This window comes from Chrysemys picta, unplaced genomic scaffold, assembly GCF_011386835.1.
Source record: "Chrysemys picta bellii isolate R12L10 unplaced genomic scaffold, ASM1138683v2 scaf19, whole genome shotgun sequence".
Taxonomy (NCBI): domain Eukaryota; kingdom Metazoa; phylum Chordata; order Testudines; family Emydidae; genus Chrysemys; species Chrysemys picta.
In genome coordinates this window covers 235,556-260,500 of record NW_027052726.1, presented here as the reverse complement: position 1 = coordinate 260,500, position 24,945 = coordinate 235,556, and the positions used below count along the sequence as shown (strand labels likewise).

The 24,945-nt window shown below is 48.0% G+C and overlaps 2 long non-coding RNA genes across 3 annotated transcripts; one reads left to right on the top strand and one right to left on the bottom strand.

Moving 5' to 3' along the window:
* The first annotated feature begins 874 nt into the window (after positions 1 to 874).
* LOC135977721 (uncharacterized) lies at positions 875 to 24,639 on the top strand. Of its 2 annotated transcripts, none has more exons than XR_010595140.1 (4): positions 875 to 987; positions 1,585 to 1,655; positions 22,099 to 22,280; positions 24,233 to 24,639. It is a non-coding gene; the product is annotated as an uncharacterized LOC135977721 (long non-coding RNA). The 2 variants fall into 2 exon arrangements; XR_010595141.1 differs by lacking the exon at positions 875 to 987 and adding an exon at positions 1,255 to 1,445.
* On the bottom strand, positions 9,377 to 13,330 carry LOC112061182 (uncharacterized). The gene is made up of 4 exons (XR_010595142.1): positions 13,207 to 13,330; positions 12,504 to 12,597; positions 11,461 to 11,556; positions 9,377 to 9,897 (listed from the first exon to the last, which is right to left on the bottom strand). It is a non-coding gene; the product is annotated as an uncharacterized LOC112061182 (long non-coding RNA).
* Positions 24,640 to 24,945: the final 306 nt, after the last annotated feature.

The window sequence follows — 24,945 nt, the reverse complement described above, 5'->3', positions numbered from 1 at the left end:
TACCTCTTTGCTTGCCAGTTCCGGCAAGCATGCCCTTATGGGTCTTTTGTTTTAAGCTCCTCCTGGGGCAGAGCCACACATGTATATGCAGCAAATCTGAAGCACTGGGCTCTGGCTCTTTGGGCTGCACAGCCAGTGATCCTCAGAAGAGCAGAAGGACAAAGAAGCAAAATAAAAGAGCAGGGACTTTCTAGGTGGGCATCCTTCCTTCCTAGATTCGTGTGCCTGGCTGGTGCCATAGTGGGGGCAATGTATTTTGCCAGACATATGGGAATGCTGCTTCGTTTCCAGCCTGGCATGTCAATGGAGCCCCTGATTGTCAAAGAACGAAACGATGCAGTAAATGCGTGTGGTCAAATTTTCCCTTCTTTATCTGGACACTAATAATAATAATAAGTATTTTGCATTTATATAGCCTGACCATCTCAAAGTGCTTCCCAAACATTAAATAAGCAAGTCTCCAACTCCCTCTGTGAGAGACGCAAGTATTAATAATAGTGCCATTCTATTGATGAGGAAACTGAGGCACAAAGAAACAAAGTGACTTGCCCAAGGTCGCGCATGAATCAGTGGCAGAGCCAGTGATGGCCCTCATGAGTTTTGCCTCATGCTCCAATCACTCAATAATTCAGTGAAAAGCCAACGAAAAAAAAAAAGAAAGGGCCCAGATCTGCACCATGGTTGCAGCTGTGGAGGGATTATGCCTGTCGTAGCAGTACAGTGGGCTAATGAATTAAACCAGTTAAAGTTGCTGCACCAGCTAGTTCTTGCTTTCCATTCTGCTAATATTTGCTCCTGGGACAAAGAGAAAAAACAGTCCATGATGTTCCAGTTGGTCTGAAAGCTCAAACAGCTGCTAAAATAAGTGCCTGGGCTGAATTTTGCAGGTCAGGAGATTGCAATCCACCAGCAGTTGTTAAGACCACAGAGGAAATTTATTTGACTGGGGTTCAGGGACATAGGGATAACATTCAGCTGCAGGCAATGGTGAGTAAACCTAAGAAACACAAGATAAATTAAACAAATCATCTAAAAATACAGTACCAAATTTCCCGTCTGGTTTTAAAGCATCTAATAGGGAAGTTTCACTGATTTAAACTCCAGTTTGGCTGGTAACTGAAATGTATTTACATTCTTGAGGGAGCCAGTGAATCCTCTGAGCCTGCTGGGTCAAGCTGTCAAAAGTGGGGTCGTTGCACTTCTCCTCAGCATGTGCAAATCAGTTTAAAAAAAAAAAAGAAGAGAGAGAAACCACTTTGGGAAGCAGGGCCTCTTCCTAGGCCTTGTCTGCATTGGGACTATAGCCAGCGGGGTTGCTGCATTGGTGCAAACCCCTGATGTAGACATCATGGTTCACACGAGTGGTTAAATCCCAACGTAGATAAGTTTCCTGCCTTCGTGTCCATCAAGCCAGGCTCTGGAAAGCCAGGTCCCCAGCCCGCCAGGTAAGGCCCTTTCAGCATGTGCTTTTCCTTGGCAGCTGTGGTCACAGGTAGATTTAAAGAGGAGTCCGCACAGTGAATGTACTAATTAAAGCATAGGAAAAATACATATAATGAAAATTGGCTTTTTCCTGTTCCTCAGAAACATTTGCTCTGATGTGTACGCAGCTGACCATCTGAAGACATGGATAGTAGGAAGGTCAACTAAATAAGGTAAGATTTTTACATTCTAATTGGTTATCTGGAAAGGCAGCTGGTGGGACTTGATTTTTCATTCACAGGGTGACTTAAAAATCACACAAACTGGAAGGATTCCCCCCCCCCCCCATTTTGTAAAAAGACACTTGACTGCTTGCTACGTTGAGAATAACTGCTAGAAAGTTGTTGAATGAGAGCTAAAAAGAAGCTTTAGGAAACACCCATACATCCTACTGACTGGAATGTGTTGGCATCTAATTTAGGTCTCCTAATTTCTATAAAGGGTTAATTAGATAGTGAGACCCAAGCAATGGGTTGAAGGTACAGTAGTCTGGGAAGCTGACCTGGAAAAGGAGATAACATAAGCCTCGGGAACTCATTCTGAATAATATGCACAAACCTTTGTGGAGTGGCATAGCTGGGCCATGCAATTAAGGGAAACTGTTGCAAATTCCCCATTTATTTGTATGTGATCCCAGTGTCTGTACACAAACCCCAACTCATGTGTTGTTAGTAAGGGTTTTGCCCCTGAAAGTCTGAACCTTAAAGTTTGCATGATCCCTCCTAGACATTGCTGGATGTGCAGAGATTGCATCTCTACGGTTAACATCTACTGTACTGCTGTACATGACTTCCCTACAGTATTTCCTATACTTACAAAATAGGCCATGGCACGGTACTTATACCAAGCCATGGTGAAATGCTGGCTGCCAGGGGTTACATGCTAATGCAAACCATGTTCTGCTGTCTCTCAGTTGTTGGTGTATTTTGTGTAGCGTTTGGGGTATATTTTGAAAACAGCGCTTCATACACACATACCCTGCCCTTTGTTACACGTTGCACTTACACATTCATTAAACATTTCTTGCCAATGCATGTCACAGAGCCTAACTCTGTGTTTAGATTAAATCTAAAAATCCCTGGTGAGCCTCAAATCCTCATCCCTTTGCAAAGTCTTAGTAAATGCACACGGGGTTAAGAGATCCAGTGGACAGAGTCCTCTGGCTCTGTAGCCACTGCTTCCCCATGGTGGAGGATAGGTGTTAGCCGATAGATCCATGCAATCAGAGCTCCACTGGCTATGCCCTCTAGTCTTCCCAGATTCAATCCCCAGCTCTATGGGCGAGCCATGGAGGCATCAGCTATGCTGTTTCTTGGTACATATTGGCTGATAATGTGGAGCTCTCAGCCATCACGATTGCAGTGTTTGCAGCTTCGGTGATGAAGGACCATAATCCAAAAGGATTCTCTGGTGCATCCAGCCTCATTTTTCCTGCAAATCCTCTCAGTGGTTTGCCATGCACCTGCTGTGCACAGCACTCTGCCCCTCAGGTGTTGAGACAATGTATGTACAGGCATCCCAGCCTAGTGGGAGATGGGGGGGGGGGGGGGGGGCGAGAGGTGGAAGCTCAGTGGATGCATAAAATATGACTCTTCTACATGCCTGAGGGCTTTCTCTATTTTGCTGATTAAATCAGTCAAGTCCACTTGGGGGAAGACTGCTGCCCCTCACTCTGCAGCATCTGCATGTGCATCTGGCTCTTGTTCTGCAACTTACACAGAGCAGAATTTAACCTGTCTGTAGGGAGAAGCTGATGTTGCTTAATGCATGTCTGAGAAGGAATTCTCCACCTTTCTTTTCCAAAGCACACGGAGGAAGAGTTGTTTCAGCCCAGCCTGGCCATCACACTTTGAGTGGGAAGTTTCAAGGAATTTCAATGAGTCAACATAGCAGGTGAAAATGACAATTCTAGGCAGATAACAAAAGCATTTGGACTGGGCTTGTGGGTCCCCTGGCACCACAGCAGGACTGATTCTATTATGCCTAAATTGTCTAATACATGGGGGTCTAGTCTAGTCTTGCCCAAATGCCACTGATGACAACTTTGCAACTTCCCCTGGGAGATTAATTCCACAGTCTCATTTTTTCTTATAGCCCCAAAGGCAGGGATTTTCCATCATCATTCAAGGCAAACATTGCTACTGCCCTATTATGGACCACATAAGATGTTTCTCTTAATGAGAGGGAAGACTATATAACATGGTACCTTGGGAGCAGACTGGAGCCAGTGTTGCTAATCAGCCAGGCTTTTTCCATAGTAACATTCTCTAGGGCCATCTGCTTTATTTTTGTGCTCTTACTGAGAGCTGCTGGGGACCTGACCCACAAGTAAGCTTGCTACCAACTCCCCAGGGCCAGGCCCTTCAGATCAGTCCTATTCAAGAGAAATATTTCTTTGAAAAGCTGAATGTGACTCTCCTAGGCTAGTGGAGGTTTGAATAGGAGGAGAAAGATACAGGTGCGCTGGGGTCTGTGCATGTTGTGCTCACATAGTCTCCCTGAGCTCTTTTACACTGAGAATTGTATACCCTAGCCTGCAAGACAGCGGTCTCAGTCTGGGCTCTCCCTTCCTAATGACGTATTCTCATAAAACAAGAGCACTGTAGTGCCTCCCCTTCTCAGGATATAAACAGAGGTCACATCAAATTCATTTCCTTCCCTCTCTGGGTACAAACAACTGCTTCCCACAAACAGCAGGGCCCTCACTCTTCCTGAATTAACCCTGCTCACTCCTCTCTCTCCCCATCCCCTTTACCCCCAGCTTGTGTTTTCCTACTTCCTTTTATACATGGCAACAGCTGCTGGCCCTTGTTGAAAATGAGCCTCAGCTGTATCTGCTCCCCAGCCATTTAACCCTTCCATGCCTGGTTCCACACCCCTACAGCCCTGCCAGGGGACATGAAAGCATGGCCTTGAATGGAATGCCCTAGGCCAGCGGGATTAGAAGAAGGGAACTGATGCAGTTTGTATCCTGACAGGTCACTCAGAATTCAGCAGCCTGGGAAAAATCACGTTGCCCTAATGTGCTGTGGGACTATGGGGTAGTTTTCAACCTTTGAGTGGAAATACACCAGTGATCAGAGTCTGTTTTCCATACTCATTGTTTTATTAATATCTTCCATACAAACAACTCAAAAAACCCAGGGAAAAATAAAAATAAAGAAAAAATATGCCACCATAATGCTCCCTGCTGCTCAGTGATATTCCTCCCTTCCAGGGCTCTATGAAGGGCACACAGACATAGGTTAGAATCAGCAAGTAGGGGCTAACTGCCATGGAACAGCTCACCCCAGAAATACAAGGCTCCATGTGTTACATCTAGAATTATAGAATATGAGGGTTGGAAGGGACCTCAGGAGGTCATCTAGTCCAACCCCCTGCTCAAAGCAGGACCAATCCCTAGACAGATTTTTGCCCCAGATTCTTAAATTGCCCCCTGAAGGATTGAATTTATAACCCTGGGTTTAGCAGGTCAATGCTCAAACCACAGAGCTATCCTTCCCCCTCATTGGTGGTGTGGCAAGTACAGCGCCCTGGATTCTTCCCTGCCCTGGTACAAAACCTGTCACAGGATGGAGAGGGGCGGCAATATGCCTGCCCTAGCCTGAGGCTCTTGGGAGTCGGTCTGTCCAAGATGCAGGTCAGAGCAGGCCTGAAGGCTGCCTTACATTGCAACCACTGCAATAGCCTTCCAGGGCAAAGGGGCCAAAAGGCGAATAGCCTTCCAGGGCCATTGCAGCGCTACAGAATAGCCAGGGGATAAGCATGTTCTGACCCTACCCTGTCCATCCCTGACATGCTACCTGTGTCCATACCTGGCAGAAAGGTGCTCTGCCACTGGGGTCTCCCCGCAGGGCCTTGTAGCTGCTTGGGTTAGTATAACGAGCCCAAAGGGGCCAAAAGGCACTGATGGTTTCCTTCCAGCAGAGGTATTTTTATCATTATCACTAATGTACTCATTTGGGTGCTGGATCATCCCAGTTCTGTGGGCTCATCTCTTGTTCTTTTTAAGCTAGACAGTTAACTTTAACATGCCAAAACTTCCCTTTCCTACAAAGGGCTCATATGTAGAGATTGGTACCCTGCAGCACTCTGTCTGCACCGACCCCTGCTTTGCAAGTGGAGCCCAGATCTTCAGGAATGTGCTTCTTCCCTAGAGGATGTAGAAAGAAAGACCCCTCATTTATTAGCGTCTAGAAACTATGGGACGCGTAAAACAAATTCAGCATGGGAACAAAGCAAAAATACAAACACTGTCATAGCAACTGGCTTATGGCTGAGTGAAGGAACCAATTATTTCCATTAATCAACATGCTGAGAAGGTTTAAAATGCAACTTTGAAAAATCAGGCTAGATCTCAGAATTTTTTTTTATAAAAGCTTGGTTGCCAAGGGAGAATGTGAATCACTGTCACGGGGGATTTTTCAGGACAGACACTAGACCCGTGTTCCTAAGGTAGAATGAAATCAACCCTGCCCTCATGCAGGTAGACAGACTGGAATAGTGTCTCTTCCATCCCCAAGCAAGGGCCAGATCTTCAACAGGTGTCAGTTGGCATAACTCCATTGAACAGTGACTCACACCAATTGAGGAGCTGGCCTTCCAGCTGAAAGGGAAGCTTAGCTTGGTTTGAAACTGACCTTCAGAGAAGTACTCATACCACAGTGAGGCTAGGCAGGATGAATGCCTATCCAGACAGACAGATGATACTGAGGACAGAGAGAAAATGAGGAGAGAAGAGGACTGTTGTTGTGTTCAGTTGGCCCTTTCCTTCCCTCTCCCTCAAGCTCCATTAGTTCAGACAGGAACCATGACAGTCAGGGCCAGCTCTACCATTTTTACAGCCCCAAGCAAAAAAAAAAAAGCCACTCGGACTGTGCCGCCCCAAGAATGGACGGAATGCTGCCCCTTAGCATGTGCCGTCCCAGGCATGTGCTTCCTCCGCTGGTGCCTGGAGCCGGCCCTGATAACAGTAACTTGGAGGGGCAATTCCGTTCTGAATGGGATAACTGTGTACAAATGTCATCATGGCCTCTATGTTAATTATGTCTCTGACTCAGGTCCAAAATGCTCCCTTTGCAAGCCCTAGCTGCCCATGTCCCAAACTCAGCCTGGGTCCTGAGAGTCAAGCTGGGTTCGTTCTGGGTCAGGAATCATCATCACCAGTAATAGAGATTCACTGTCTTCCAAGGTGTTGCACAGGGAGGAGTATGGAACCGAGTAACAAAGGTTGTCGGTGTTTTGTGAGTCAGAATAGACTCCAGCTCCCCCTACCATAGCTGGGTTTCAATCCCTCTAGTCAGCAGCTCTGACTCTGGATACTTAGAGGGAGCAGTTTAGTGGAGTAAGAAGGAGTCACATTACCTGTATTGCCACCCCCAAACATTCAAACTAATGATCCAGGCCCCCAAGACTCAAGAGATGTTTATAAATAAATACATCTGGAGTTATTTTCTTTCCCTTCTGGTTTCTCAGCCTTTAGAGGGCACTTGAGTCAGGTTTTCAGACTTTTCCCTGCTCTCATAGGGGCAATGAAAGCTGCGATTCTCATGTAACCCCTGTCCCTAGAACTGGGGCTGTAAGAAAAACACCCACTATTGCAAGAAGTGTCCCAGGTCACACTGGGGAGCAGAAGCACACTGTCTGGCTTAAAGCTAGCTCATGTATGTCTACACATGTTACAATCACACCTCCCACTGTCTCATTGCCAAGTCTCCCTTCACAGCTGTGTGATGCTGGTTTGTGCCCCTAGAGGCTGCAGACAAGGGAGAACTGTAAGTAACTTACGCTAGCCCCTTTTCACACTTGATTACTCAGACATGCTTTTTAGTGCATGCTACTATCTCTTGCCATTACATGGGATTAGATGTAGCCTTTTATCACCACCATAAACTGACACTCTGGTGCTGCCAGTAACAGGTGGCACAGGATCAGAGCTGCTACTGGGGCTGAGAGGTTAAAGCTGGCTAATGCAAATGCTATTAAGGCTGTTGCCACTGACAAAAGCAGAACAATACACTCCTGAAAGCCCTGCCACAATTACCTCTTTCATGGGCACTGAGGCGGCACAGCCACAAAAGCAGTTGTTCTATTCAACTGTCCGGGGCCTTGTTTGTTATTTTACCATCTTGCCTGAATAAGTTATGTCTGTTGGGATCTGTGCCGGTGCAATACCAGAGGAACGTACACTGTGTTGAGTAGCTGGAGGGGCAGGAGATGCGGTGGCTCAGGAATGAGGTCTGTTGGCAGCCTGGGGGACTGGACAATTGAAGGTGCTGCAGGCCAGAACTGAGATGCACTGACAGAGTTTCTGAGGAGCACAGAGCTAGAGCAGAAGGGGATGCTGCAGGCTAGGATTGAGATGCATTGGGAAAGTTGTATGGTGCCCCAGAACTGGGATAACGGGAGATGCAACCGCTCAAGTCAGGATTGAAATACATGGGCAGAGCTATGTAGGAGGAACCCACGAGTGGAGCAGCGAGGGATACTACAAGGTCAGTGCTGAGGTGCACTGGCAAAGCTATGGGGGGTCCTCAGAACTGGAGCAGCAGGGCATGCACAAGAGCAGCAGGTGGGCCGAGGTGCATTGGCAGAGCAGTGTGTGGGCCCAAGCTTGAAATAGCAGGGAGTGCAAGAGAACAGGTGAGGACTGAGATGTTTTGATGCTATGCAGGGGAAGGTCACCGGGCCCCTATGCACAGTGGGGCTAGCTCAGGCCACTTCAGATAGTTCTTTAATTCCATGAGCATGAAATGCATTTATATTTTAAAACAAATAAAATGTAAAAGCATTAATCTGTTGATGAGCACAGAGGGTTAGACCCTTAGATCCCCTTCATATGTTACTCTTTTATGCCCTGTCTTTTTGGCAAATCTGAAAGAACCCTTAAATCCCTCCTCCTCTTGCAATAACCTGGAAGCTGAAGAAGATGGCTGTGTTTAACTTGGTGCGGCTGAGTTTACTGAACTTAGTGTGAGAGCCAGAGGGTGCAGTGTTATTTACAGTGACTTCCTTCCCAAACCAGCAGTGAGCTTTATATAACACAGTCCAGCCTGACATCTCATTTGTCTGGGCTCTGCTGGGAGATCCTGGAAAAGCTAGTGGAGGGTCCCGGCCAGTCTTTTCCATTAGGTTCTAGTTAATAGGAGTTACATGCATGGACGGATCCAAGACTAGAGACCTTCTCTCTGATTGCTTCTTTCCTTTGCCAGCCAAGGAACATGGAGCCTTTAAGATGCTGTGCTCCCTGCCTCCCACAACATTAAGTGGTAATAAGAGCTGGGAACACTCAGCACTTTGCAGGAGCCAAGCATGCCAGCAAAGCCCATTAAGACGGTGAGCTCTTTGGGGCAGGGACTGTCTTTGCTCTGTGTTTGTCCAGTGCCTAGTGCCATGGAGTGCCATGACTGGGGCTCCTACATGCTACTGCAATACAAATAATAAGCAATAAGAATGACAAGTTTGAGAGAGTTATATTCGGGGTGGGGAGGCATTTTCTTGCCCCAACCTTGTTTTCAGGGGGCTTAAACCACACTCAAAACCCCCTCGCTCTTTGGGATGAAATTTCTTACACTCGTTCACAGGCACAATGTCATTCGAACGGTTGCTAAGATTCCAGCTGCCTGTTGCCAGAGTCCTGGTGAAAACCCCTTGACCCTTCGTGCTAGTTCTGCCTTGTTCCCCCTCTGGCTGAGGCTGTGCCGCGGGAGTTTTCCCTGCAGACCTGAAGGAAGTACAGAAATCCTGTCGCTCCCTTTTCTGTGCTCTAGCAGGCCCCCTCAGAAGGAAACCACCTCACTCTATGAATATTTTAAGAGCTCAGCGGGGCTGGTGCGTGTGCTTTGCAGTTGTTATGGATCTTGTCCCAATAGGGGAGTTCTAATAATAGATCCTGAACTGTGGAATGAGAGGGCAAGGGGCTGATTCTTAGAAGAAAGCTCTTTGTCTATACAAGAGATCGTACAAATTCACTCATGTCCCCGTAGGGTATTAAAGGGGAAATGAAGCGGGATGTAATGCCTGTTGAGAGCAGCTGATCACAGGCCCCTTTTCCCCTACAAATCCACAATGCTATGCTTTTAAGAAAGATGCACCTTTTATTCAGACAGATCGGCATCACCGGTTCCTTCGGATTCAAAACTTCAAGACTTCGTAGAATTTCAGGCCAGAGGGGACCATTCGATCATCTTATCTCCCATGTAGCACAGGTCATAGACTCTCAACCAATTACTGAGCCCAATAATGTGGATGCACCTGTCCCTTGTGCCTTGCTGTCCATGCGTCATTCGTACTGATCACACTTGGCTCTGATGAAAAGTTGGCCCAGACACAGCCTTCGGGGTCGCATTTTCCTATCTGCGCAGCCTGGAAACCCCATGTTTCCTCAGGGAGCTCTGACTTCTTCTCTCCTCCTGTCTGACAGAAAAAGGAGTAGGCAGCCATCACGATCAACATCCCATCCCCGCTGCAAAAAAGAACCATGTTGTAACTGGGGCTGGGGACAACTCTGGTGGAACTCGTCCCCACCCCCATCCCCCAAGACAGCTAAAGTTGTAGTGCAGATGGACTCTTCATTAACTGGATTGTGGAGCAATGCTCTGGGCTCCCTGGGTGAAAGGTGCTAGAGAGGCACAACGTAGGGTTGTTACCCGAGTGATGCGTGGCTGCTTGAGGAGGTGGAGGAGGAGAAGCTTTGGCAGGGGACAAAGCACTATTAACCCTGGTGGGCTGGAAGTTCAGCTGCAGTGATGTTGGGGCCTCGTGTCTGCAGGTGCAGACTAAGACTCGGATTCAACAAAGCCCTTTTGCACATGTGTAAGTGCTTTGCTGAATCAGGGCCTAAACAGCGCAAAAATCAGCCATGGTGACAGTACAAATCAAAGGCTCCCAGCCAGCCGACGCACCATCAGTCACTGGGTACTGTGCTCCTACGCGCAAGGAAGGCAGCCAAGCGTCAAAGTGGGGGACCAAGGAGGCGCTGCCACAAGGCACTGAGCTTCCAACTCCCAAACCACATGATGATCCCCTTTCAAAACCCCTCTGCAACACATACAGCGTATCGCCACCCCAGAGCTTGCTGGCTCTTTCCCCAGAGTGCCTAGCAATCACTGCCCCAGGCAACAGCAGCATGCATGGGGATTGAGAATGGCCTTTCATCTTGGCTTTTCTAGCTGTCCCAAGGACACTGAACTCAGACCACTGACACCGGGAGAAGCATGTAAGGGGAGGGGACAGGATTTTCCCTTCTCGCAAGAAGTCAGACAACTCATATCCAGCATGGTCTCCATTGGCCAGTGCAACTGGTTGGGCTGTACCAACCGCCCCAGCAGGCAGGCAAGAGTTCCAGTGAGAACTTTCAGAGCCAGCAGCAGTTCAAAGTTGGGCCAGGCCCGCTTGGGGAGTTAACTCCCAACTGCCAGGTATTTTAAGGTAGGGGGGGTAGCTGTAGCTCCCCATAATGTTTCCCCAGGTGAAATGAGATGGCTGTGTTTGCTTCAGCTCCCATTCCCGACCTAGCCCCTGTACTCCATTGTAGTGCCAAAGGGCCCAATTCTCAGTGGCACACAACTCTGACAGTGGAGATGAGCCTAAATATAGGTGGGAAGGCCCCCTTCCTCCCTCAGGAACACTTGCTATGCAGAGGGTCTCCCTGACTGCTGCAGAGCTGACATAAGCCTTGCTTTCAGCCTCTTGCATACCGAGTGTGTGCATCAAGGGTGTGCACTGCCCTATGGCTATTCTCTGGTTCCTAGGGCCCAGGGGAAGCAAAGTAGAAACTATAGCAGCCCGGAGGTTGCTCTAATTTACACCCGGGGCCAGGCAGCCTCCTACATAGCCCCAGAATACAGGAGACACAAAGGTGGTTTAAAGCCACCTTCCCCCCTCATCCACCCTCCCTCCCTGCCCCAAGCACAAGAACAGAGCAGCCAGGTTCAAAGTATCTCCCTTTGTAAAGGAAGGTGGGTTTTTTGTGCCTACCTCTGTGGAGAAATCTAGCACTGCGTTTAACTTTTGAACTTCCCTCCTTCCAGTCAGCTGAGGAGAAGCTGCTTGATCAGGGTGGAATGTCTAAGCCTGAGGAGAGAAAAGGGAACCCTCTCAAAAAATGCCTGAAGTGCCAGGTAGAGTTGGACGGAGCCTCTTTCAGTATGCAGGGCCTGTGTCCTTGCTGCAATACCAAGGCAGGAGAGGACCAAAAGAATCAGAAAGGCAAGAGGTAAGGAAGCAAGCTTAACAAGGGGAAGCAACACTTGAGTGCAGTGTAGCTATTTTATCCACTGCCATCTGGCAGCAGCACCTAGGGCTGTGCTTGTATCAGTAACGTTGATGTAGCCTAGACGTGGACGTGGCTGTTCCCTGCCCCAAAGAGCTTCCGGTGGAACTTCCGCAAAAACAATATCCCCGGCCATAGGCCAGGGACAGAGGCAATGGCCACAAGGTTTGGAACAGTGGCTTTGTGAAAGCAGGGAGATTTGAAGAGGGAGGTGAAGGCTGGCTCATGGAAATGGAAGTGTGTTTAGCTACCCAGGGCAGCCTGGAGGCAGGGGCAAAGCAGAGAGAGGGATTTGGCAAAGGGAGCAGCTGGCTGAGAGAACTGGGAGGAGCGCAGAGGTGCGAGACAGGGTGAAGGGTGAAATAATAATAATGTAGATTGTCAGAGCATGGGATCAATATGAACTAATTTATCCTCTCACGCCCCTGCTACGCAAAGAGGGGGAAGCTCAGGCACGAGGGAAGTGACTTGCCTGAGGTCACACAGCAAGCCACAGCCACACCCACACTGGGAGCTCCTAGGCCTGTGCTTAATCCACTGGACCACACTGCTTCTGCAAACGAAAGCAGGGAGGCAGTCAGGGCTAGAGTTGTGAAGAGCCTTGAGGGGGATGCGTGTCCAAATCCAAAGGTGGAATCTTGCTTCTCACATGACTGAAGGAGATGAAACGCAGTGTACGTGGGTGGGGGAAAGGCTTGCTGAGAGTGGACACCTCTGTTTTACTTTATAGGTGTATATTGGTACAAACCAGATTTTGCTGGGGGAATCTGTACATTAGTGTGTGCAGTCATCTCTTTTGGCCTGACCGGTTAGACAGCATTCAGGGTCTTGCAGGTTGTCGCCTTTAGGAGAAGAAATCAGAGACAGTCAGGTATTTCTTTATGTACACTCTTTGTAAATAAACAGGATTAAATTGCAGCAAGGGAGGTTTAGGTTGGACATTAGGAAAAACTTCCTAACTGTCAGGGTGATTAAGCACTGGAATAAATTGCCTACGGAGGTTGTGGAATCTCCATCATTGGAGATTTTTATGAGCAGGTTAGACAAACACCTGTCAGGGATGGTATAGATAATACTTAGTCCTGCCATGAGTGCAAGGGATTGGACTAGATGACCTCTCATGGTCCCTTCCAGTCCTATGATTGCCTCGAAGTCCTATTTCCCTAAACACAGCAGGGATCAAAAAGGAGGTTCACCGTTCTAAGTCTCTTTCCAGCCAGCACTCTACCCAAAAAGCTCTCCCTCTTGGCTTTTTCTCAGGGCCATAATCTTTTCCTGTCTGCTTGACTTTCCTGCTGCCTTCTCTGCCTGCTTCTGCTCAGAGACACATCTACCTCCATCAGATAATACACTCTGCACACACAGCTCCATTTCTGCCTAGCTTTGCATATGTTGGCGACCCCTACGGTTTCAGTTGTCTTACTTGAAAAAGGAGCTTAGCTGCTTCTTACTTTTATCCTGATTGAAGGGCAGCCATTACATCCACCAGCTTCAGTGAGGTTTCACCCAACTTCCAAAGCTCTGTCCAAGTTGCAGAACTACCAGGCTGGATTCCTCTCCTAGCTAAACATCCTGTCACGGGGTGAAGGCTAAGTGCTGCAGGGTTGTTTGAATGGTAATTGCTCTGTAAAAATTCCTGCTTAGCCAGTTCTCCTCAGGATCCAGGGGAGGGTAGTGCAAACCCAGCCATTAAAAGGCAGCTTTTCCAGTCTCATGGGGAGGGAGCCCGTCCTGGAAGGCTTAGCCCACATCATTGGCGGATTTCCTGAACAGCTCATCCTGGTGCCTGCTAGGAGCAGATGAGTTATTCTCCAAAGCCTCCTCTACACTTCCCAAGGGTGAAATTTGCCCTTTGCAGAGGGCCAGCACCAGTCCTAGACATCCAGTTGCACTTTGGCCCTCTGTACAGGATGCACCCAGGATGCACTTCCACCAGTGCTAGCATCAGCGAGGCTGCAACAATGCTGGACCACTGTGGGGAGAATGTCTGAAAACCCTCAATGAGGACTGATACGTAGCCCTAGGTAGCATCCATCCATGGGTGTTAGCTGCTCTTGTCTTGGGCAGAAAGTAGCTCCAGGCTGGGGCAGACAAGATCTGCTGCCTGATAGGACCAGGTCCATCACTGAGCATAGCTCTATTGCTGGGATCCGGAAGGCGAGTTAGACCCGGTGTCCTGGTTCAGTTCCATCTGAGTGTTAGCTGGTTTTACATTTACTGTGCAGGCTCCCAGACTTTATGCTGAGTTTAGCCATCTCCTAACATCCAGGTGTATCTCCCGCACGTTCTGTTAATAAAATTCATTATTTGTTTGTTCTACTACTCGCCCCCCTGTCCCCCATGGGATTGTTTTGTTTGGGAAAGCGCTGGTAGTTACTGTCCTTGGAAGATGTGTCATTCATCCATCCACAACCCCAGAAGAAGGTATGGGGGAAAGGGAATTACCTGCTGAGTTGCTACTCTGACTCAGAGAAGGAGAGAGGGTCAGAGTGGATCAACCTAGCAGAAATTGCCCCATTTCAGCCAGGTCTGTGTACCAAAAGAGGCATAGACCACAGGGCAAGAACATTTAACCCTTCAATTCACATAAACACTTCAGCAGTGAACTTCAGAGTGCATAGGGTTAAATTCAGCCCTGATGCGAGTGCCTGGAGTCCATGGAGATAGCGGAGGGCTAGTTTCTTTAAGCCAAAGAAGTTGGATGCCCGAAAGAACAGGTGAGTTTGGGCTAAGGGGCTGCAGGTTCTTAGGCTGCTGTTGTATTTAGGAGTGACACTGGCTGAGGCAGAGCAATGAAACTGCTCAAAATGCAGAGGCTGAGTCAGTAAAGGCAGGGAATTATTACTCCAGCTCTGTTGTTTCATGAGTGAGGAAAGATAAGCGCACACCAGAGCGTGTGTTTGTCAAATCAAGATGATCTCCACAGAGCTGGTGAGTGGAAAAGGTGGAGGTCTTCCTCTCAACTCTCTGCCATTGCAAAGTGTCAGCAATGAAGCCAGATTCACAAGCAGGAAATAATGTCTCAGCTCTTCATACGTGAGACTCTCTCACATGTGCCCATGTCCCCTGCTGGATAATGTCATCTCTCCAGAGCTGAACTGAAGGACTCCTCTGCCCTGGGAAGGTGGAGAGGTTTGTGAGAGGTGTTGAATGCTTAGTCTGAGAATCATCCAGACCACTTTGAGCAGGGCCTCTGGTCTTAAATTACCCAGAAACTGTTTCCACTGGAAAGTCTTCTGCACAGACACTTCCCTTTGACACACTGGTGCATCAGCTGTTTATATGTTACTGTAAATGGCAAATGGGGAAAATATAAATAAATTAATGGAGATATCCTATCTTCTAGAACTGGAAGGGACCTTGAAAGGTCATTGAGTCCAGCCCCCTGCCTTCACTAGCAGGACCAAGTATTGATTTTTCCCCAGATCCTTAAGTAGCCCCCCCCAAGGATTGAACTCAAAACCCTGGGTTTAAGCAGGCCAATGCTCAAACCACTGAGCTATCCCTCCCCCTCCAAAAGGAGATGCAGGCAGTGACCCTCCTGGGGTAGTCATAGATATTTCTCGCTCTCAAAAGCCCAAAGGGATTTCTATGCACTGATGTGCACTGAACTGCTACACTGCATGCACACTTCCTCATCGAGTTCTTGGCAAGAGTCTGTCTCATTTACAAATTCCCTCCTCCCCCTCGACCTGAAATGAATATTAGAAACAGACAGTAAAAGGTCAGGTTATGATGTGAGACTAGATCCCAATGTTCTTTGGGTTTCTCTAGCGTCACTACATTGTTGTTTTCCACATCGGTTTTGGTTCCAATCTCTGCTAGGCAGGGAAGGGAAGTCAGTTCCTTCTTGTGATCGACAGACGTTAAGAGACATTTTTAGTAACTGAAATTTACTCATCTGCACCCGCCCAGAGACACAACATGCACAGTTACTATGCTGCCTGTTGAAAATCAGCTCCTAAGATCAAATGAAGGTGATGTCTCATGGCTCCCCCCGCTTCTCTGTACAGTAATAGCTTCCCAATATGAAGAGGGGCTCAGCCTGAGGCTTTTAAAGGGCTAGAACCCATGAAAAGTTTGCAGAGGACTCCCACAGCCTTAACAGATCTCCTGGACGCTTTCCCCAGTAGGCCATTCCCAGTCGGATCCCAAGGAGCAAGCCTGCCATACAATAGAAAATGAGCCAAGTGAGCCACCTGCTGGTCAAGACCGGGCATGGCCAAGGAATCTAGCTCAGGAGAGCCTCATCCACCCAAGCCGACGCTGCCCATGATTTGCACAGGGTCTTCCCCTTTCCCAGAAATGCTCCAAGAGCAAAGTCTCCACACACTGACCCGTTACTTTTCCAAACCGGCAGGACATTCCAGTGTACATTATGCAGCATTGCCACAAATAATCAGAACGATTCTGCCAGGCACATCAACCAACTAATGCTACATTATCCTGCCCTTTTTTCTCACCAGCTCCTCGATTTGTGGAATCCAGCCATTCACAACGTGCCATGCAGCCCTCAGTGCAAATAAGTGAGGGTCCATGCTAAGATCAGATTTGTCTTTAGTCTCACATCATGGGCAATTTGTTGAGATCAAGATCCTTCTGTGAAGCCCTCCTGTCCCACCCACAGTGCCAACCCTGCCTCTCCTTCCAGAAACTACTGCATAGGGCATGCACACATGGAGAAGTTGTATTGGGAAAGAGCTAAGAAACAAATGGAAATGCAAATGTTTGAATGCACTGTGGAGGTGCTGCATTAGGTTCCCACCTCCATTGGGCTGTCTGCACCTGTCCCTAGATTTTGGACATTCCATGTCCTTCCTGCTCTCCCACTGCTCTTAGATCCCCCCCCCCCCCCCGACACTTTGCAGGTTAGCCCAGGATGCCTGTGTTTGCTTCCCCTCCCCCCTTCAATTTTGGTTTCATCTGCAAATATGGATCAGGGTTGAATTTACGCCAAAAGAAATTTGCCTGCCAAGGAAAGAAGTGAAGCTGCTGCAGAGGGGGCAAAACAGCCCTTGGAAACCCTTCAAGAATCCTTGCCTGGGCTGCAATCACTGCTTGAACTATGACAGATGCTTCCCCATCGCAACAGTAGCAACTCTGTGCTCACCAAGAACCATTGGTCTAATGCAGGGGTAGGCAACCTATGGCACGCGTGCCAAAGGCGCACTCAAGCTGATTTTCAGTGGCACTCACACTGCCCGGGTCCTGGCCATCGGTCCGGGGGGCTCTGCATTTTAATTGAATTTTAAATGAAGCTTCTTAAACATTTTAAAAACCTTATTTATTTTACATACAACAATAGTTTAGTTATATATTATAGACTCATAGAAAGAGACCTTCTAAAAAGGTTAAAATGTATTACTGGCACGTGAAACCTTAAATTAGAGTGAATAAATGAAGACTCGGCACACCACTTCTGAAAGGTTGCCAACCCCAGTCTAATGCATTTGGACTCAGTGCCTTTACTGTGTAACACCAATACTCCGACTAGGGGCGAGGGCAATAGCTGATCGTGCTTTCCCAGCACCTCCAACTGCTGGAGGTTGAAGAGGTGGAAGGAGAAAGGAAAAGAAAGATGAGAAAAGTGGCAGCTGTGATCCCTTTCCAGGGGAGCAGGAATGCAGCCCATTACCTTTCCTCTCCCTGCCTGGAGCACTGTGTTAGAATCCTGGGAACGCCGCTAGCCAGGGAAATCCTGAATGGCGAGGAAGTGAGGGATCCTGACAGGAATTGACAATCAGTTTTGTGAATAGCTCTTGAATTATGTGGTTTCTTTCCGGTGTTGCCCTCCTGCTCCCATCCAACCCTGTTACTAATGCACTTGTTGCTCTGCAAAGGCTCCTGTGCGATGCTGCACAGGACAGTAGGGCGTTGCACTGTGCACTAATGAGCGAGTCACTGGCTTCTGGGGAAGTGTCACTCGCATGGTTGAGGGTAGAAGCTCTTCATAGGTGAGGCCTGCAAACTGATAGCTATCATGGCAGCATGCTAGGGAAAAGGCTAGAACTTATTCTAGCTGGAGGAGGAACTTCCTTCCCCAACTACTGACTGCAGGGAAAGCGATGCTGCTGGCACTGGGGAAACCAGGTAGGAGGTAGAGAATAACCAGAAGCATGAAAACAGTGGTTGCAGAGGCTGCATCGGCTGGAGGAAGGTGACAGTGGGGAGGTTCAGAAAAGTGAGGTAAGTTAAAGAGCATCTGTTTTCTTCTCTCCCTGTAGGTGGGGGAGGCCACCCTTTTGGCCTCAGCTACAAGAGCTCCCCATCGATGCAGTGCCAGTGGTGCAGACCAGTTGCTGGTGCTTTACCAGCATGTTGTCTAGACCTGCTGTGAGCAGGGCGGGATGACAGGAAAGTAAAAACACACAAGTCCAGTCTACACTAGTGTCTCTTCCATTGCTAGCATCAGTGCTGGAGCAAAGGGAGAAGAATTTCAGTCTTCAGCATAAAAGCCACCATAAACATACCGCTCGCCATCTTCCCATAGAGAAGTTTTCCTTGTCTAAGGCATATTGGGGTTATGAGATTAGCCACTGCACCTCCCGTTATAAGCCATATTCCAGGGAGGGGGCAGTGGCTGTTATTTAAGGAGTAGCAGAAGAGCACATAGTGCTTTAACGAGACAAGATTCTTGCCCTGAGGAGCTTACACCCTAACCTGACAAGGGACAATCGCCAAGGGAAAGAGCTGTGGCAATATGACAGTCCCCCTCCCAGCCAGTCCCTCTGCCTGCCAGAGCTGATCACTGAAGTGAGACTTTCATTAGCAATGATTTCTGTGAAATGCACAGGGAAAGGTCTGAGTGGTCTCATTGCCTTCACTCAATCTGTCCTTCCTTGAGACATCAGTCCTGCACTCCTGACTCCATGCAAGCCAGTGGGAGTTTCTCCCGATCAGGTGACCAGGATGAGGCCCTCCCCAATCTCCTGAGCTGCACGGCGGGCAGTAGCTCGCATTTCCTGTTTGGAATATTTGCAGACTCTAGGATTTTGAGAAGCAGATTCCACTGTGAAGTGTGCAAAGGCCCTTCTTCAAATCCAACATCCAGCCACTGAGCCAACCCCAGCACTTCCTAAAACGACATTGTGGCACCTTAGAGACTAACAAATTTATTAGAGCATAAGCTTTCGTGGACTACAGTCCACGAAAGCTTATGCTCTAATAAATTTGTTAGTCTCTAAGGTGCCACAAGTCCTCCTGTTCTTCTTTTTGCGGATACAGACTAACACGGCTGCTACTCTAAAACGACATTAACACTCGGAATTACATCAGCAGCTGAAACGTACCAGTTTTATAAATATTTCCCATGAGGCTGTTGGGCTGAGCCATCCTTCTAAAACTCAGGATGAAGGAGTATTTAACATTTATCCTCAGTTTCTTCTCCAGCTCTCTACCCAACTCTCCCCACAAACCATCACTTTAGCCTTCTGAGGTCACATGATAATGATTTTATTTCTCTATGGGCCTGACTCTCAGGTGTGGCTGGCCTGTGTTCAGGGCAGGACCCAAAGAGAAAGGAAAAGTTGGCTTTTATGCATTCTTGGTAGCTCTGCAATTCTTTGTTCAGCCCCTGGAGTCATTTAGAGCAGCGTTAGAGCTCTCCTAACTCCCGTTGGGTCACCTATAGCCCCAAGCGACGGTTCTAGCACCTGGAAATAGCCAGAGCAGAGAGACTCTCCTGTCAATCCTTTTCACTGGCCACTCCCCTTCTCAGCTGGCCAGGGCTGCTGAGTTTAAGGCCTTTTGTCAGTGGAGCGGCACAAAGGGGCCGTATCATACTGAAGAAACAGGCCTTGCATTTCCAGAGCTGAGAGAGTCACTGCTGTGGGCCCTTGGAATGAGCTTGGCAGAGCTAACCCCTGCCCTAGAGTACATAGGAGGGGCTCCATTTACTTCAGTGGGGAATTTGGCCCTCAGCGGCTCCTTCAGAGCAGGTCTGTCCATTGTGGCAGCAGGCCCTGCTTTGTTTATTACAAGCAATAGGGAGCGCTATGGCTGATGGGTATTTTTCTGCTGGCAGGACACATGGGTTGGAGAGAAGAATATATCTGTACTGCTGAAGGTGAAAGTGCTTTTTGGGGCAGTCAGTTTTTAGCCCTGACTGTGTCCCCTTAAACTCATCAGTCATGAGTGTTGCAGCTGCTTTTCGGCTCACGTGCCCAGGAAATTCTGTTTAATTCCTTTCTGTGGCTGGTGAGATCTGAGAAGGGACAGGAGTAAGCACGCTGCTGCTGCTGCTGCGGCCAAAGGCTCCCCTAGTGGCCTGTTTGCTTTAGAACTCGCTACCCTGCCTAGCAGGCTGGGCAGGGTCCTCTGCATAGGCAGAGATCAGCTCAGTCCCTGAGAGATGGCAGTCCGGGTCCTTTCTGAGCCAGAACGCAGAATAAACAAGACAAGAGATGAACGGATTTCACTGCCAAAAAGTGAGTTACCAACAATGAGCAGTTGCATCAGGAGGCAGTTCCTTTTTCTGGATGTCATTTCCTGGCACGGGTCCATCTGAATGTGGCATCTTTGGCAGCTCGAAAATTCAGTGCTGAGCATAGTCTGTGAGGGAACTAAATCATTTTCCGCCTCACACGGAGCTTCACCTTAGGGGCATTTAACCACATGTCATAGAAACAGGTGGGTGCTGAGGAACTGATTTTTAGCTTAAGTGAGCAAGGCACTGGTAATCAGGACCCCGCTCACAGCATTTGCAGCGTCAGCTAAGTTAAAGCCGTTGCTTTCAGTGGCTCAGAATCAGAGAGAGAAATAACTAATAGTCTCTTACCTGCATGCAGATAAACCAAATAAATGCCTAGTAAGCATGAACAGGAATCAAGAGTGCCAGAGTTCCAGAGCAAAGGCAGAATTCTAAGTGAATTTCACAGCGAGCTCCGTGCTTAAAGACAGTGTGTTTTTTCCATGGTCTCAGAGCCTGACAAAGTCTCTGGACAGGGTGTGCTGTACAAATGCTGGCAAGTTACAGTCAACTCAAATGAAAAGGAGCAACTTAAATACAAAGCACACCAGAGAAGGAGCTGGCTCCTGGAGTTATTGACATGGCTGAGAAGATCTGGCCGTTCTAAATAGTTCTCAGAAGCTGAGCACAGAAATAAGCCCCAGAGTCAAATGTCCCAGAAAGATCATGGAAGGTTTGAATTCCACACCTTTAATTCCTTATCGCCCAGCAGTTTAAATGAACACTTCATTATATACATTGCAAAATGAAACTGACAAACAAATGTCAGCTGAGATCAGTATGGACTCAAGGACCTAGCACTGCCTGCTCCAAGGGCCTTTCAGAGGAGATAGAAAGCAGACACCCTGACAATTTGTGGGTCCAAATTCAGCCATGGCATACACAGGCAGAACTCCACTGAGTGCAAGAGCTGAATCTGGCCTAGGATCAAAGATCCCATGATGTTTTTTAGGAACAGAGGAAAGTTAGGGACAGGGTTCGGTAACATTGGAGCTCAAGTCATTAAAACCAAACCAGTTTCCATTCCCTCTGCAGACTCAGAATGAAACCTGCTGTCCTCACATGCCTTGCTCTGACATTAGACCAAATGCTAGCAGGACTTTCTCTTTGCTGCTATCTGTTCCATACCCATCAGAGCAAACACAGCTGAGTCGCAAGTCCTCTGTTGTGTGGTGCGCACAGACAGGTTTTTCAGGTGAAATTCACCCCCAGCATGATGACTGCTGCACCACTTCAACCCTATAAGTGGAGCTGGGCAGACGGGGCCATGGGTGAAGCAGCTAGGTGGTGGAGGTCGGGACTCCAGACCTGTTCCAAATAGACTGGTGTGGAAGATAACAGGGCAGCAGCACTGTAGTGAATTTCATCCAAAGGACATCTCTGTGCACAACCCACTGCAGAAGGTCCTCCCCTCCCCCCAGGCGCCATTGACTATCCTTATAAGAATGTAGCTGGAAACAGCAAAGATAAAGCTTTTTCTGCAGAAAAGGGGGCAGCCATTTCTCATTATGTTAACTCCTAAAGGAGAGGGCTAAAAAGGGACAGTCAAGCGCCTCATCTTCTTTGCTTCCAACTGCAGAGAGTGTAATAATGGCCGGACACACAGGGGTGCTGATAAGAGACTGATCTTTATTGTCTGGCCCCACTCACCAGACACAGGTCAGTGTTACTAAAGATGCCCTTTCACACAACAAAGGGTGTTCTCCTGAAAATCTAGTGGCTGGTATTAGATGGCCCAAAGCAAAATTAACCAGAACTGTTTTTTTTCCATGCCGCAGTTAAACTCCATGTGATCATTTAATCTGAGGAGCTCAGAAGAGGATGTAGCGAGGTTTCTCTGAGGACCCCTCACCTCAGCACTGTCTCTTCCCCACAGGGATTCCTATGCATTTGGAAATGCAAGCGAAGTAACGGAGATAGAGCCCTTGTACACTGACTTTATTTCCTGTGGTCGCACTGGGCGGAGGAACGCTATCTACAACATCCAAGGAGAAGCAACCTCCATCAGCATGCGGAAGCTGGCAGGCGACATAGGCGAGCTCTCCATTGAAGGAGCAGGTGAGTGTGCAAGGTGAGGAAACTGCCATGGGCACCCCTGAAACATGGCTCCCTAGGCCTAGCCTGAAAGGCCAAGATATTCAACTCCACGCAAATTCAGGGAGTCAGGTGTGACCTGAAAAGCTCACAGTTGGGAAACCCAAGCACATTGAAGAGGAATGGCCCATTCTTGCCTAGTGTCACTGCCTTCTTATTTAATGGGTACGTTTGTCTGAACTTGGACTTCCTGTTGCTGTGAGCTCCTTACAGTGAGTGTGATGGTGATTCAGGTTCTAATTCGTAATGGGTAAAACACGGACATGCTCCTGTCAAAGCCCTTTGTGTAAACCAGTTCAAGCACTGATGTCTCTTCTGCGGGGCATCTAATGGCAAAGGACACCGGCAGGACAAACTCACCCCTGCTGTGCTTTAGAATAATAGGCTCTTTGAAAACCTAAACCATAGTTGTGTTTCTATGTTTTTTAATAATAGAATTTTTTAATGTAATCTTTCCCCTGCAGCGCATTCTGCTCCTGCTTTCACACATGCTGACCAGCTGGGTGTACTAAGGCCAGGGAGCCTAAAAGTGAAACCCACTCAAAGCAAAGGGAAACTGATTAGTCTACCTGCCTGTTGTGTAAACAGCACAAATGGTGACAGTAAACTTTGTTTGTAACATTCCTTCCATTTTGATCTTCTGAACGTTGATTTGTAACAGGGATAAAAATGTGTTTTCAAACACTTTTTACCCTTTAAGCATGTTACTAGTGGATTCTAATGTGATCCAGCAGCCACAGAGCAAATATATTGGCAGCCAGCTACCAGGAGTTTCAGAAGACATCCAAAAGAACTCACCCTGCTTCTTTGTGTGACCTCGTAAGTGCAATGTCCCCCGCTTAGAAAGCGATCATTGCTCTAGCACTGCCTTATCTAAGCATTCCAGTTAGGTCATCTCAACTCCCTAAAACCTACTTTCGCACCCAGCCTCCTCCCTCTTTCTAGAATAGCCTTTTGCAGTTTGGTGCATGTTAGAGGTTGCATTCAGTTTGAGACCCCCCCGACCCCCAGTTTGAGAACCCATGTTTTAGGCCCAATATCTGGCCCCAATGAAGTCAATGGTGGCTTTGCCACTGACTTCAGTGCGATCAAGATTTAGTCATTATTGGTCACTCCTTTGAATTTGGACACATGGCTGTGTACATAAAACAGCTGGCTATACAAGCACAGCAGAAGTAGTTTGCTGGTGGTGGTTGGGAGTGAGGGAAGGGGTATAAGCTTCAACCGAACTCGTGGCTTCTCTTTTAGTGGAAGTCTTATCAATGCTCCTTTTCATTCATTAGAAAGGAGAAGGGCCTTAGTCTCCTGTAGAGGGGACAGATATACATCATGCTATTTTGGATCATGAAAGAGGGAGGCTAACATTTTGGGGCACTCCATCCCCTCTTCCCGAAATGGCTTCTGGAAACAACATGCTTAACTGAAAACCATGGTAGAAAACCACTCTCATTCCCTCTAGTGAAGTTCCCAAGCTGCAGGAGGCAAGTACAGTGGGATCAGAGCCTACAGCCTGAAGCCCCTTCTACTCTACCAACAGCCAGCGAGCAAGAGACAGCCCTGGAGTGGTTCGAAATCGCTGGTCCAAGTCTCTCCTTGAAAATAACCCAGAAGCTTGCAAATTCCATCCACTTCTCCAGGACCTGCTCTGGCATGAGCTTGGGCCACTAAACCCAGCAGGGGGGGAGTCTCAGTGCCTGAGCTCCAGCCTGAGTGGGAACGTCTACACTTCTATTTTTAACTCAGTAGGGTGAGCCCCTCATGCCAAGTCAGTTGATGTGGGCTCTGAGACTTGCTGCTGTGGGTTTTCTTTTGCAGTGTAGATGTACTCTAAAAGCAGTGGCATTACAGCTGAAGTGAGTAACCTTTTGTTCTCTTAGTTGCAAGTTTAATCCCTCTTTCTTCCTTTTGGTTTACAGGAAACCAAGCTGCTGCTTCTGAGAAGGAACCTGAAGCGAGACTTGAGGGGCAAGATGGCACCCCCCCATCATGAGCGCCACAGGAGTGGGTGGGGGAAGGGTGGGAGGAGGAAAGAACTGTAAACACTAAATGGGAATGTTCCATCAAATTTGCTGACAACTGAGAGCCAAACCAGAACAATGAATTCTCCCTTTTAAATGCCTCTGCTGCGACCATTCTGTTCAGATACCTGTAGGAAGCTCATCGGTGAGTAGTACATCCACGGAACTCTGTTCCCATCTAGGAGAACTTAGAAGAACACTGCACTGGTGGTAGTCACATGACCCACTCTCGAAGTGCCTCAGTAGCAATTTTCCTCTAGAGGAAATTTAAAATATACACTTCAGCCTTTACTGTATGTAATCGTTCTGCCCATCTAAGTTGGCAGCAACAAGGGCCGGGTTCTGTATCTAGGGGTTCCGTTTCAATAACGCAATGCAAAACCGTCTCGAGCCCCCACCCAGTGACCTGGGACAATTACATACCACCCCCTGGGCGCCTCTAGGAGGCAATACTTCCCCTCTCGCAAGCACGGAATCTGAGTGTAACAGAAAATGTTTAATAACATGAGGTAAACAACATCAGCATTAAATTGGAAAAACAACACAAACAGGCTTCATGAGCAAAAAACCCACCCCAGCAAATTGGGCTGTGTTCTTTCCCTTTGGTTCTT